We start from the raw sequence: 12,711 nt of genomic DNA, 5'->3' as shown, positions 1-12,711 counted from the left end.
GGACAAAAGTCCAACTTATCTAGTAGTTGTCTAGAAGCAGGAACAAGCACTGAGAGGCATCAGATAACATTGTTGACCGGCAAGAAACCACCAGAGAAATGAGCTTAAATAGCGACACCCACTACTGATGGAATCAGGTGAAACAGGAAAGAGGATGACAAGTCCAATTCCACAAGCGGCCACCGGGGGAGCCCAGAATCCAAATTCACAACACGTGGCACTTAAATCCGTGGCACTTAAATCCGTGGCACTGAAATACGTGATACGTGGCACTGAAATACGTGGCACTGAAATACGTGGCACTGAAATACGTGATACGTGGCACTGAAATACGTGGCACTGAAATACGTGGCACTGAAATACGTGGCACTGAAATACGTGATACGTGGCACTTAAATACGTGGCACTTAAATACGTGGCACTGAAATTCGTGATACGTGGCACTTAAATACGTGATACGTGGCACTTAAATACGTGATACGTGGCACTTAAATACGTGGCACTTAAATACGTGGCACTTAAATACGTGATACGTGGCACCGAAATACGTGATACGTGGCACTGAAATACGTGGCACTGAAATACGTGGCACTGAAATACGTGATACGTGGCACTTAAATACGTGGCACTTAAATACGTGGCACTTAAATACGTGATACGTGGCACTTAAATACATGGCACTGAAATTCGTGATACTTAAATACGTGATACGTGGCACTTAAATACGTGGCACTTAAATACGTGGCACTGAAATACGTGATATGTGGCACTAAGTCTACGTTCACATTTGCGGTCTGTGCCGCAGCGTCGGGTGCCGCAGCATCGCCACATGCGTCATGCGCCCCTATATTTAACATGGGGGCGCATGGACATGCGTTGCACTTGCGTTTTGCGATGCATGCGTCACTGCGGCGCACGCGTCCGGGCGCAGAGGACGCAGCAAGTTGCATTTTTGCTGCGTCCAACATCAACCAAAAAAAGGACGCATGCGTCGCAAAACGCAGCGTTGTGCATGCGTTTTGCTGCGTTTTTGTTTGCGTTGTGCGTTGCGTCGCCAACGCTGCGGCGCACAACGCAAATGTGAACGTAGCCTTAAATACGTGGCACTTAAATAGCTGGATAGAGCTGGATCCGCGGGCTGTGATCTGGCCTACGCTCAGCACTCTGCGGAGCGCTGTCATTCAAAACACGTCCACTCATTTTGGTGTTTAGTCCCAAAATGGAGGATGGAAGAAGAAAAGGGTTGGACAAGGAAATGACATCATTTCTTTTTTTTTTTATCCCACTGCAGTTAAAGCTTTATTTGTGTCAAACACAGACAATCTGCAGAGAAAACTGCATAAAAAAAACGCACTAAAAACCGCACCAAAAAACGCACCAAAAACCGCACCTGCGTTTTCTGCCAAGAGCTGCGGTTTTTAGTGCAGAAAAACAGCAGGGAAATCAGGAACGTGTGAACATGGCCTAATTGTTCCACTCCTGGTTTTGGCTTACAAATACTGATGTAAAATACTGACCAAATACTGCTAGTGTGACGGCAGCCTTAGATGTTCTTTTCTGGAAGTAGAAGGTTTCTGAAGGAGGCAACATGTCACATTTTTCTTTGGGCTAGAGATACCGTAGTCCTGCTCTGTTTGCTACAGTTGGCTACACATCAGTTCAGCTATATTTATAGTTAAAGCCTCTAGAAAGGGAACAGTAAATGAAGATAATGCAGCCTGGAAACTTTCTTAGCTAATTTAGAAAACAGTAAGGAGACTTTCAGGCAACTTTGTCATGTGATCTCTCCACAATGAAAAGCTCATGAGCCTATCAGACATGCAGCTAGTTTCGGAGTATGTACACACAGGAGGATAGGGTTACAGCTGTTCCCGGAATTCCTCTTGATTTCACTTTGGTAACCCAATCCAGCTGATACAAGGAGGGGGAGCTATTATTTTAGGAAGGTAAAGAGGGGGTTGTAGAAACATATGGATTTTATTTGAAGTATCTTGAAAACTGAATTCTTCATTTTTTGCAGGAGAAAAAATGCTGGACTATGTAGAACACTCTGGATTGAAAACGGGACAGTAGGCTACTGCAGAGTCAGTGGTGCTAATAAGGGTTAGCAGCCCTTTCAGCTAAGAATATGGCATCCGGGGCCGTGTTGCCTCAATGTCCCTTTTACTTTGGTGCTATGGTCTACAGTGAATGAAAGACACACCATTTAGATGCTTCGCTTTGTCTCAAGGTTAATTACATTTTTTGTTTCTTGCTCTTAGAGGAGCTTTTTTACTGTTTTTGATGCTTTATGTTCATTATCAGTCATTATGCATAGTCCTCTGATGGTAAAAAGCAGGTTTGCGCTGGATGTTACTATTAATATTAATCACACCCTTGATACAGCTTTATAAGTATGGTAGTTACTGATATTAATTTACAGTCTAAACTGTACTTTTTTTCTGTGCCCATAGCAGCCCTGTGACTGCAATGCTTACATGAAGTAAACACAAGCTTCTAGTTGAGATGTTTACCGTACATGTCATTTTATGTTTGCTTTTACTGCAAGTCATGACCGAGCCAGTGAAATGATGCTGCTATAATTATTAGTCTGCTATTTTTCAGATAATTCTGGATGGACAATTCCACAAGGCCACATTCACAGGTCCTTAGGCCGGCGTCACACTAGCGTATTGCATCCGATGCGAGATCATCGGATGCGATATACTAATGACACTCGGCTCCTGCTCGCAGCAGAGCAGGAGCCGAGTGTTATGGGTCTGTGCTCCGATTCTCTCGTACAGGGAGGATCGGAGCACAGCTGCGGAGGAGGCGGAGAAAAGAATTTCTCCATCTCCTCCATTGCTGGGGTCCGCTTATAACGCACATCACTCGGATGATATCCGAGTGGTGTGCGCTGTCTCACTCGCACCCATAGGCTTATATGGGTGCGAGTGAGCCCAGAGTATTCCTCGTTCCGAGACAATCGCAGCATGCTGCGATTGTCTCGGACCGAAGAAAACGGCCGACAAAAAGTCGGCTGCTGGGAGCTGCCCCATATGTTAACATTGGTCCGAGTGCAATGCGATTTTTTTTATCGCATTGCACTCGGCCGTTTAAAACGCCAGTGTGACACCGGCCTTATAGTGTGCATGGATCCCATTTTAAAAGAGACATTTGCAAAGAAATACACGTTCGCCCCTATGTACAGTGTATTGCGAAAGTATTCACCCCCTTGGCATTTTTGTGTTTTCCTACTTCACAACCTGGAATTTCAATGTGTTTATAGGGTTTGCATCAGTTCATGTAAAGAACTTGCCTATAACTGTGAACATTTAGGACAAATTAACTGAAAACTTCAGTGTGCATAACTATTCACCCCCTAAAGTCAGTACTTTGTAAAGCCACCTGTAGCGGTAATTACAGTTGCACGTCCCTTTAGATAAATCTCTTATGAGCTTTCCACATCTTGCCACTAGGATTTCTCAAGGCAAAACTGCTCCAACTCCTTCAAGTTAGATGGTTTCCTCTAGTGAACAGCAATCTTCAAGTCTGACCACAGATTCTCAATTGGATTAAGGTCTGAGCTTGGACTAGGCCACGCCAAAATATTTACACGTTTCTGCTTCATCCCTTAACCCTCCCCGTTTGGTGCGGGCTCCGGTGGTGAGCCCGCACCTTTTGCGGCACATGACAGCTGATCTGATCCGCTGACATGTGCCCCTAACAGCCGCGGGTGGAATTGCGATTCACCAGCGGCTGTTAACATATTATTTGCAGCTGTCAAACTCTGACAGCGGCATTTAAAATGCACGAGCAGGAAGCACGTCATTACCTTCTCCCATGGCTCCCGTGTCACATGACCGCGGGTGGGCGATGGGTCGGCATGACAACCACCAGAGGTCTCCTGAAGATTTCTATGGTTGTCACTGCCGGATTGCTATGAGCGCCGCCTGGTGGTCGGCACTCATAGCAAGTGAGTAATTCAGCAACATACAGGCGAACTGATCATCGCCTCTATGTAGCAGAGCCGATAGGGTTATGGCAGTTTCTAGTCTCCCATGGAGACCATTGAAGCATGCCAAAAGTAAAAAAAAAAAAAAATGTTTAATAGAAAAGTTCAAATCACCCCCCCTTTCACCCCATTCAAAATAAAACAATTAAAAAAAATCTAACATACACATATTTGGTATTGCCGGGTTCAGAATCGGCCGATCAATTAAAAAAAAAGATTAACCTGATTGTTGGGTCACTGTCTGGTTGCAAGGTGAATCTCTATCCCAGTCTTAAATCAATGACATACTGAAACAGGTTTTTCTCAGAAATATTCCTGAATTTCGCACAATTCATATTCTCCTCAAAGCTGGCCATTTCCCTGTCACTGTTGCCAAAAAATATCCCAACAGCATGATGCAGCCGCCACCATGTTTCACTGTGGGGATGGTGTTCTTGGAGTGATGAGCTGTGTTTGTTTTGCGGCAGATACAACGTTTACTTTGGTGGCCAAAAAGTTCAATTTTGGTCTCATCTGACCATAGCACCCTTCTACATACATTTGGGGAGTATCCCACATGTTTTTTGACAAACTCACAACGACCCTAACAATTTTTTATGTAAAAGTAAAGACTTTTTTCTACCCACTGTTTCATAAAGGCTACCTCTCTGGAATGTATGACTTATTGTGGTTCCTGTGGAAAGATACTCCAGTCTCTTCTTGGGAACTCTGCAGCTACTTCAGGGTTACCTTTGGTCTCTATACTGCCTCTTTGATTAATGCCCTCATTGCCCACGGTGAGGGTTTTGCTGGGTGGCCCCCTCTTGACAGGTTTGTTGTGGCACCATGTTATTTCTTAATTATCCTTTTTATAACCCAACCCTGACTTGTACGTCTTAACATCTTTGTCCATGACTTGTTTGAAGATCTCCTTGGTCTTCATAGTGTTGTATTGTTAGTGGTGCCTCTTGCTTAATGGTGTTGCAACCTCTTTCAGAAAAGGTGTGTATATACTGACAGACATATAACACTTAGATTGCACACAGGTGGACTTCCTGTCACTAAACATGTGACTTATGAAGGCAATTACTTGCACCAGAAATTTTTAGGGGCTTCATTGCAAAAGGGGTGATTGCACATGCCAATTTTTAGTTGTTTGATCACATAAATTAAGTTTATGCCTATATTTTTATCACTTCACCAACTTTAATTTAGTGCTGATGCATCACACATAAATTGGATTACAAAAATCCACTGTGCAAATGTGGTCATGTTTGAAATTACAAAGATATCACAATGCAGAATGATATCACCATGCAGAAGAGCACAAGGGTGCATTTACATTGCATTGTTATGGGGAATGATTATTTCTAAGACTGCTCATTTCCCTATATTCGGACAGTGTAAACAGACTACCGATTAACCCCGACAAATGAGCAAAACTCTCATTCATAGGGTGAAATTATGTTTTGGCTCGCTTGAAAAATCATCGTTCTCAGCAGCACCAGCTTAACGTGCAATACATTGAATTTAGTGATTATTAAATGGGTTGCCCAGTACTTTTATATTGATCGCCTTGCCCAGTACTTTTATATTGATCGCCTAGCCTTAGGATAAGTCATCAATTTCTGATTGGTGGAGGAGCAACATCTGGCACCACCAACGTTCAGCTTTTCCAGTGCCGTACGGAAGTAGCCGAGTACTGCATATCTGCCCCATATTGATTTGAATAAGGGCGGGATATGCAGAACCTGGCTGCAGCCACTATATAGTTGAAAGATCTGTGCACTTCCAGCTGTCAGAATAGCTGATTCCAGGTGCCTATGGGATGTGCTCAGTTGCTGAGCTGTGCAGCTCCATCATGGTATAGTGGCTGTAGCCAGGTACTGTACATCTGCCTACTATTAATTTGAACTTCCAGCCGCCACTGACACCAGGAACAGCTGATTAGTAAGGGTGCTGAGTTTCCAGCCCAATGATCAGGTATTGATGACCTATCCTAAGGATAGGCCATCAAGGTAAAAGTCCCAGCAACCTCTTTAACTTGAAATAGAGCAGATTCTATCGCTAGCTATAGTTTGCAACCCTGAGGTTCTCAAGTGGCAAAAAGTGAGATTAGGTGGTAATCAACATAGCTTGGTGGACAGGGGCGGACATACCGGCCTGTGTGGCTGCACTGGGGGCCTGGAGGTGGAGGGGGGGCCCCTGCAGGGTGGCTAATAATGTGGGGATGGTGGTGGAGGAGGAAATGATGGATGTGGCGGAAAGGGCAATGATGGGGGTGGTGGGGGAGGAGGAAATGATGGAGGTGCTGGAATGGGCAATGATGGGGGTGGGGGGAGAAGGCAATGATGGAGGTGGTGGAATTGGCAATGATGGTGGTGGGGGGAGAATGCAATGATGGTGGTGGGGAGGAGGAAGTGATGGAGGTGGTGGAATGGGCAAGGATGGTGGTGGTGGAAAGGACAATGATGATGGTGGAGGGGGGGGGAAATGATGGATCAGTCAATATCAGACAATATGATCAGTGATTCAAAAATTCCCCATTAAATGTCACCTGCTTAACCCAGCCGGAAGTACGGCGGCGTCTAAAAATAACTAAAATTGACAAATCTCCAGGCCCAGATGGGATACACCCCCGAGTACTGCAGGAATTACGTACAGTCATTGATAGAGCATTAATTTTAATCTTTAAAGACTCCATAATAACAAGGTCTGTACCACAGGACTGGCGTATAGCAAATGTGGTGCCAATATTCAAAAAGGGGACAAAAACTGAACTCGGAAATTATAGGCCAGTAAGCTTAACCTCTACTGTGGGTAAAATCCTGGAGGGTATTCTAAGAGATGCTATGCTGGAGGAATAACCTCATGACCCAATATCAGCAAGGGTTTACTAGGGACCATTCCTGTCAGACTAATCTGATCAATTTCTATGAAGAGGTAAGTTCCGGACTGGACCAAGGGAACGCAGTGGACGTAGTGTATATGGACTTTTCAAAAGCTTTTTATACGGTGCCACACAAAAGGTTGATACATAAAATGAGAATAATGGGGATAGGGGAAAATATGTATAAGTGGGTTAAGACCTGGCTCAGGGATAGGAAACAAAGGCTGGTTATTAATGGAGCACACTCGGACTGGGTCACAGTTAGCAGTGGAGTACCACAGGGGTCAGTATTGGGCCCTCTTCTTTAACATATTTATTAGTGACCTTGTAGGGGGCATACAGAGCAGAATTTCAATATTTGCAGATGACACTAAACTCTGCAGGGTAATCAATACAGAGGAAGACCATTTATATTACAGGATGATTTATGTAAACTAGAAGCTTGGGCTGATAAATGGCAAATGAGCTTTAATGGGGATAAATCTAAGGTCATGCACTTCGGTAGAAGTAATAAGATGTATAACTATGTGCTTAATTCTAAAACACTGGGCAAAACCGTCAATGAAAAAGACCTGGGTGTATGGGTGGATGACAAACTCACATTTAGTGGCCAGTGTCAGGCAGCTGCTACAAAGGCAAATAAAATAATGGGATGCATTAAAAGAGGCATAGATGCTCATGAGGAGAACATAATTTTACCTCTATACAAGTCACTAGTTCGACCACACTTAGAATACTGTGTACAGTTCTGGTCTCCGGTGTATAAGAAAGACACAGCTGAACTAGAGCGGGTGCAGAGAAGAGCGACCAAGGTTATTAGGTGACTGGGGGGTCTGCAATACCAAGATAGGTTATTACACTTGGGGTTATTGAGTTTGGAAAAACGAAGGCTATGTGTTATGATCTGGTGGCCTAGGAGCAGCATGAGACGTACTCTGGAGAAGGTGGTACCTGTACTGACCGCAGACCCTGAACTTAACACCGCAACTAGAAGTAGCCGTGGAATGTACCTAACACTCCCTAGACATCTCGACACAGCCGGAGGACTAAATACCCCTAGAGATAGAAAAGGGAAAACTATCTTGCCTCAGAGAAAATCCCCAAAGGATAGACAGCCCCCCACAAATATTGACTGTGAGAGGAGAGGGAAATAACATACGCAGACTGAAATCAGGATTTAGCAAAGGAGGCACTCTAGCTAAATAGAAAGGATAGGACAGAGTACTATGCGGTCAGTATTAAAACACTAGAAAATATCCACCACAGAAAATACAAAATCTCCACATCTAACTAAAGATATGGAGGGTATATCTGCATCTCCAGAGATACCAGCTTGGCTAAACAAATCCTTATACAGACCAAGGTGGACAAGACAAAACATGGAAGAGAACTGAACAATAAGGCCCACAGCATGTGGACTGCAAAAATCAAAGCCAGAACTTATCTTTGTTGAAAAGAACAGCAAAGCAGGAGAGACCAGGCAGGGATGTGAATCCTCCAGGAACAATGGACAACTGGCACTGACTAAAGGGTCAAGCAAGACTAAATAGCCCAGTCAAAATTGCAATAAGTGGACACACCTGATGAATGCAGTGATCCAAAGACAGCAGCGCTACCACTTATAACCACCGGAGGGAGCCCAAGAGCAGAATTCACAACAGCTATGGGGTGATCTTATTTTAATGTATAAATAAATGAGAGGACAGTACAAAGACATTTCTGATAATCTTTTTAATCATAGACCTGAGACAGGGAAAAGGGGGCATCCTCTACACCTGGAGGAAAGAGGGTTTAAGCATAATAACAGACGCAGATTCTTTACTGTAAGAGCAGTGAGAATATGGAACTCTCTTCCGTATGATGTTGTAATGAGTGATTCATTACTAAAATTTAAGAGGGGACTGGATACCTTTCTTGAAAAGTATAATGTTACAGGTTCTATATACTAGATTCCTTGATGGGGCGTTGATCCAGGGAGCTAGTCTGATTACCGCATGTGGAGTCGGGAAGGAATGTTTTTCCCCAATGTGGATCTTACTCTTTGCCACATGGGTTTTTTTTTGCCTTCCTCTGGATCAACATGTTAGGGCATGTTAGGTTAGGCTATGGGTTGAACTAGATGGACTTAAAGTCTACCTTCAACCTTAATAACTATGTTACTATGGAGGTGGTGGAATGGGCAAGGGTGGTGGTGGTGGCAAGGACAATGATGGTGGTGGTGGAAAGGGCAATGATGGGGATGGTGGGGGAGGAGGAAATGATGGAGGTGGGGGAGAAGGCAATGATGGTGGTAGTGGAAAAAACAATGATGGGAGTGGGGGGGAAGGAGGCAATGATGGGGGTGGTGGAGAAGACTGTGATGGAGGTGTGGAAAGGGCAATGATGGGGGTGATGGAATGGGCAATGATGGGGTGGTGGGGGAAAAAGCAATGATGGAGGTGGTGGAAAGAACAATCATGGGTTGGTGTGGGAGAATGCAATGGTGGTGGTGGAAATGACAATGATGGTGGTGGTGAAAAGGGCAATAATGGGGTGGTGGGGGAGGAGGAAATGATGAAGGTGGTGGAATGGGCAATGATGGAAGTGGTGGGGGAAAAGATAATGATGGTGTAGTGGGGGAGGAGGAAATGATGGAGGTGGTGGAATGGGCTATGATATGGGGTGGTGGGGAAGAAAGCAATGATAGTGGTGGGGGATAAAGCAATGGTGGAGGTGGTGAAGAGGACAATGATGGGGTAGAGGACAATAATGGGATGCGGGGGGAGGAGGACAATGAGGGGTGTAGGGGATTGGGATGGGAGGAAGGGGGACTTAGGAAAAGGGGGAAGTGGAGGAAGACATTATTATCGCTTATTAGGTCTAACACAGTCCCTTAGTATAGAATGTACATACTTATTATGTATAACACAGTCCCTTAGCATATAGTGTACTCATTTATAATATATAGCACAGTCCCTTAGTATACAGTGTACTCACTAATTCTGTATAACACCATCCTTAGTTACATAGTTTCCTCTTTTATTATGTATAACATCATCCCTTATTACGGATTCGCTCTAGTTATATATGGTTCCGTCCCTTATTATATAGCTTCCTCTGCTGTTATGTACAGTTCTGTCAGTGTTACCTAGTGTATTCTTATTAATTTTGTTATTCACAGCGCCCTCTTTAATTACATAGCCCCCTCTCTTGTTAGATATAAAATGACTGCTGATCGAGGAGCCGGTGACCAGGCGACCAGTCCATCAGCTCCTCCATTAGAAAAGAAGCTTTCCCATGCTCCATCAGCCATCATTGCATTATACAGCTAAAAAAGACAGGACAGTGTGTAATAAAAAACAGGGCTCTATATATTCCAATACCTAAGGGACGGTACTGTAAATAACAAGAGAGGGCACTGTATAATAAGGGAGGCAATATACATAATAAAGGAGATTATGTAATATATATACATGTATGGGTGTATGACTAATATATGTATAGAAAACCGGGTGTTTGTTGTGAGGTTGTGTGCGCTTCTGATCGGCGGTAAAATCATCACTACTGGTCAGACATCTGCGGTTTCCACGCTGCAAATGACAGCGTGAGAACACAGCTGTGATGGAGGGTATATAGTTTATCACTGGTCGTTGGCGTGGGGTGATGGGACTACAGCAAGAGCAGGATCGGCTAATGGGGGTATTCATCAGCCGACTTCTGGGCTGTAAATAGATAATTTTAAAAAGAAACCGGTGTGGGTTCCCCTGTATTTTTGATAACCAGCCAAGCAAAACTCACAGCTGGGGGCTGCAACACTCAGCTGTCAGCGTTAACAAGGCTGGTTATCAACAATAGAGGGGTCCCCATGCCGTATTTTTTAATTATTTAAATAAATAATTTTAAAAAACGGCATGGGGTCCCCCACATTTTTGACAACCAGTCTTGTTAAAGCAGACAGCAGGGGGCTAGTATTCTCAGGCTGGTAAAGAGCCATGGATATTGCCTCTCCAGCCTAAAAATAGCAGCCCACAGCCGCATTTATTAGATGTGTCAATTCTGGCACTTTGCCCGGCTCTTCCCACTTGCCCAGTAGCGGTGGCAAGTGGGGTTCAAATTTGTGGGGTTGATGTCACCTTTGTATTGTACGGTGACATCAAACTCATGGCTTAGTAATGGAGAGGCTTCTATAAGACACACATAACAATGGAAAAGTGTGTGTCAGGATTTGAACCTAGCAACTCCTGTGCACCAGACGGCACCTCTTCCTTCTGAGCTATTCAGCTTGCTGGACAATTCCGTGCTAACCCAAATACATGTACCTATGTTGCTTCCGATGTCTCCACCCTGAGTTTTCTGGGTGTTTCCACCCTGACTTCCTGATTGGCTCATCCTGATTGCACAGCCTATTTAAATCTGGCCTTGCTCTCATTTCCTTGCGTGATTATTGAGCTACCTGCTTCTAGTCAAGCTCCTTTCCACCTGCTATTCCCTCTAACGACACTGCTACTCCTGGTAAATGACCTCTGCCTTCCTTGAATACGATTCCTGCTTATTCCTTCAAACTACATTGCTTTTCCTGTGTACCGACTCCTCCTATTACAGACTACGCTACATGCCAGTGCTGCCCCTAGTGGTTGCAATATCACTACTCCAACCAGGTCAGGCCATAACAGTGTGTTTTGTTTTTATTAAAAAATAACAAACACCGTTATACTCACCTAACACCTAATTCCACTGAACCCCTCGTGTCTCCTGTAATAAAACAAAAATAAAAAAACAACAAGATCCCTCACCTATCTGTCATTCTGTCCCACACCGTAATCCGTGTTTGGGGGATAAACAGTTTTCAATCTGGACAGTGCCAAGATACAACTGTCCAGGCTGAGAATCACTGATGAATGAGCTGCTGCGAGCGCAGTGTCAGTGATCAGCGGTCACCTCATCGAGGAGGTTAACTCGGTGCCTGAGGCTGTGTTCCCAGCCTGGCTGAACTGCGGTGACCTCGGTGAGATCTCTGCTAGCACCATGAGAAAGTTGCATGGTGCAGAGGTGAGTTCACAGGGAGAATTTCACTGCGGTGAATTTCAACTGAGGTGAACTCGCCTCACTGAAGTTCAGCCCGAATGGGAACGCAGCCTCAGTGACTGGGGTAACCTCGATGACGTCATTGCTGTTCAATGATGCTGTGATTGCAGCAGCTCATTCATCAGTGGTTCACAGCCTCTATGGTCGCATCTTGGCACCGTCCAGGTTGAAAACTGTTTATCCCCCAGACGTGGATTGCGGCGTGTGACGGAATGACGGACAGGTGAGGAATATTGTTGGTTTTTTTATTTGTTTTATTACAGGAGAGGAGGGGTTCAGTGGGAATAGGTGTTAGGTAAGTATAACTGTGTTTGTTGTTTTTAAATAAAAAAGGAAAATTGTGTTTTGTTTTTATTTCAAATAAAATACTCTATTCTGGCTGTGTGTTTATTTACAATATAACTATAGGATTAGTATTGGATAGGAGTCTTATAGACGCCTCTCCATTATTCATTTGTGGGCTTGATGTCACCAGACAATACAAAGGTGACATCAACCCCACAAATATGAACCCCACTTGCCACTGTTACAGGGCAAATGGGTAAAGCCGGGCAAAGGGACACAACGCATCTTATAGATTCGCCTTTTCTGGATGGCTGCGGACTGCTATTTTTAGGCTGGGGGGGCAATATCCATGGCTCCTTACCAGTCTAAGAATAACAGCCCCCAGCTGTCTGCTTTAACTTAGCTGGTTGTCAAAAATGGGTATGACCTCTCTACTCTTAATAACCAGCCTTGCTAACGCTGACAATTGAGGTTTGAAGCCCCCAGCTGTTAGTTTTGA

At 44.4% G+C, this 12,711-nt stretch overlaps 1 protein-coding gene across 1 annotated transcript in view; it reads right to left on the bottom strand.

Moving 5' to 3' along the window:
• Positions 1-12,711, bottom strand: part of ZCCHC24 (zinc finger CCHC-type containing 24) — a 333,151-nt gene that overhangs the window by 222,917 nt on the left and 97,523 nt on the right. The window lies entirely within an intron of this gene.

This window comes from Ranitomeya variabilis, chromosome 4 (assembly GCF_051348905.1).
Source record: "Ranitomeya variabilis isolate aRanVar5 chromosome 4, aRanVar5.hap1, whole genome shotgun sequence".
In the NCBI taxonomy this organism is placed as follows: Eukaryota; Metazoa; Chordata; class Amphibia; order Anura; family Dendrobatidae; genus Ranitomeya; species Ranitomeya variabilis.
The sequence above is the reverse complement of the archived record's forward strand: the minus strand, read 5'-3'. Positions and strand labels throughout refer to the sequence as shown.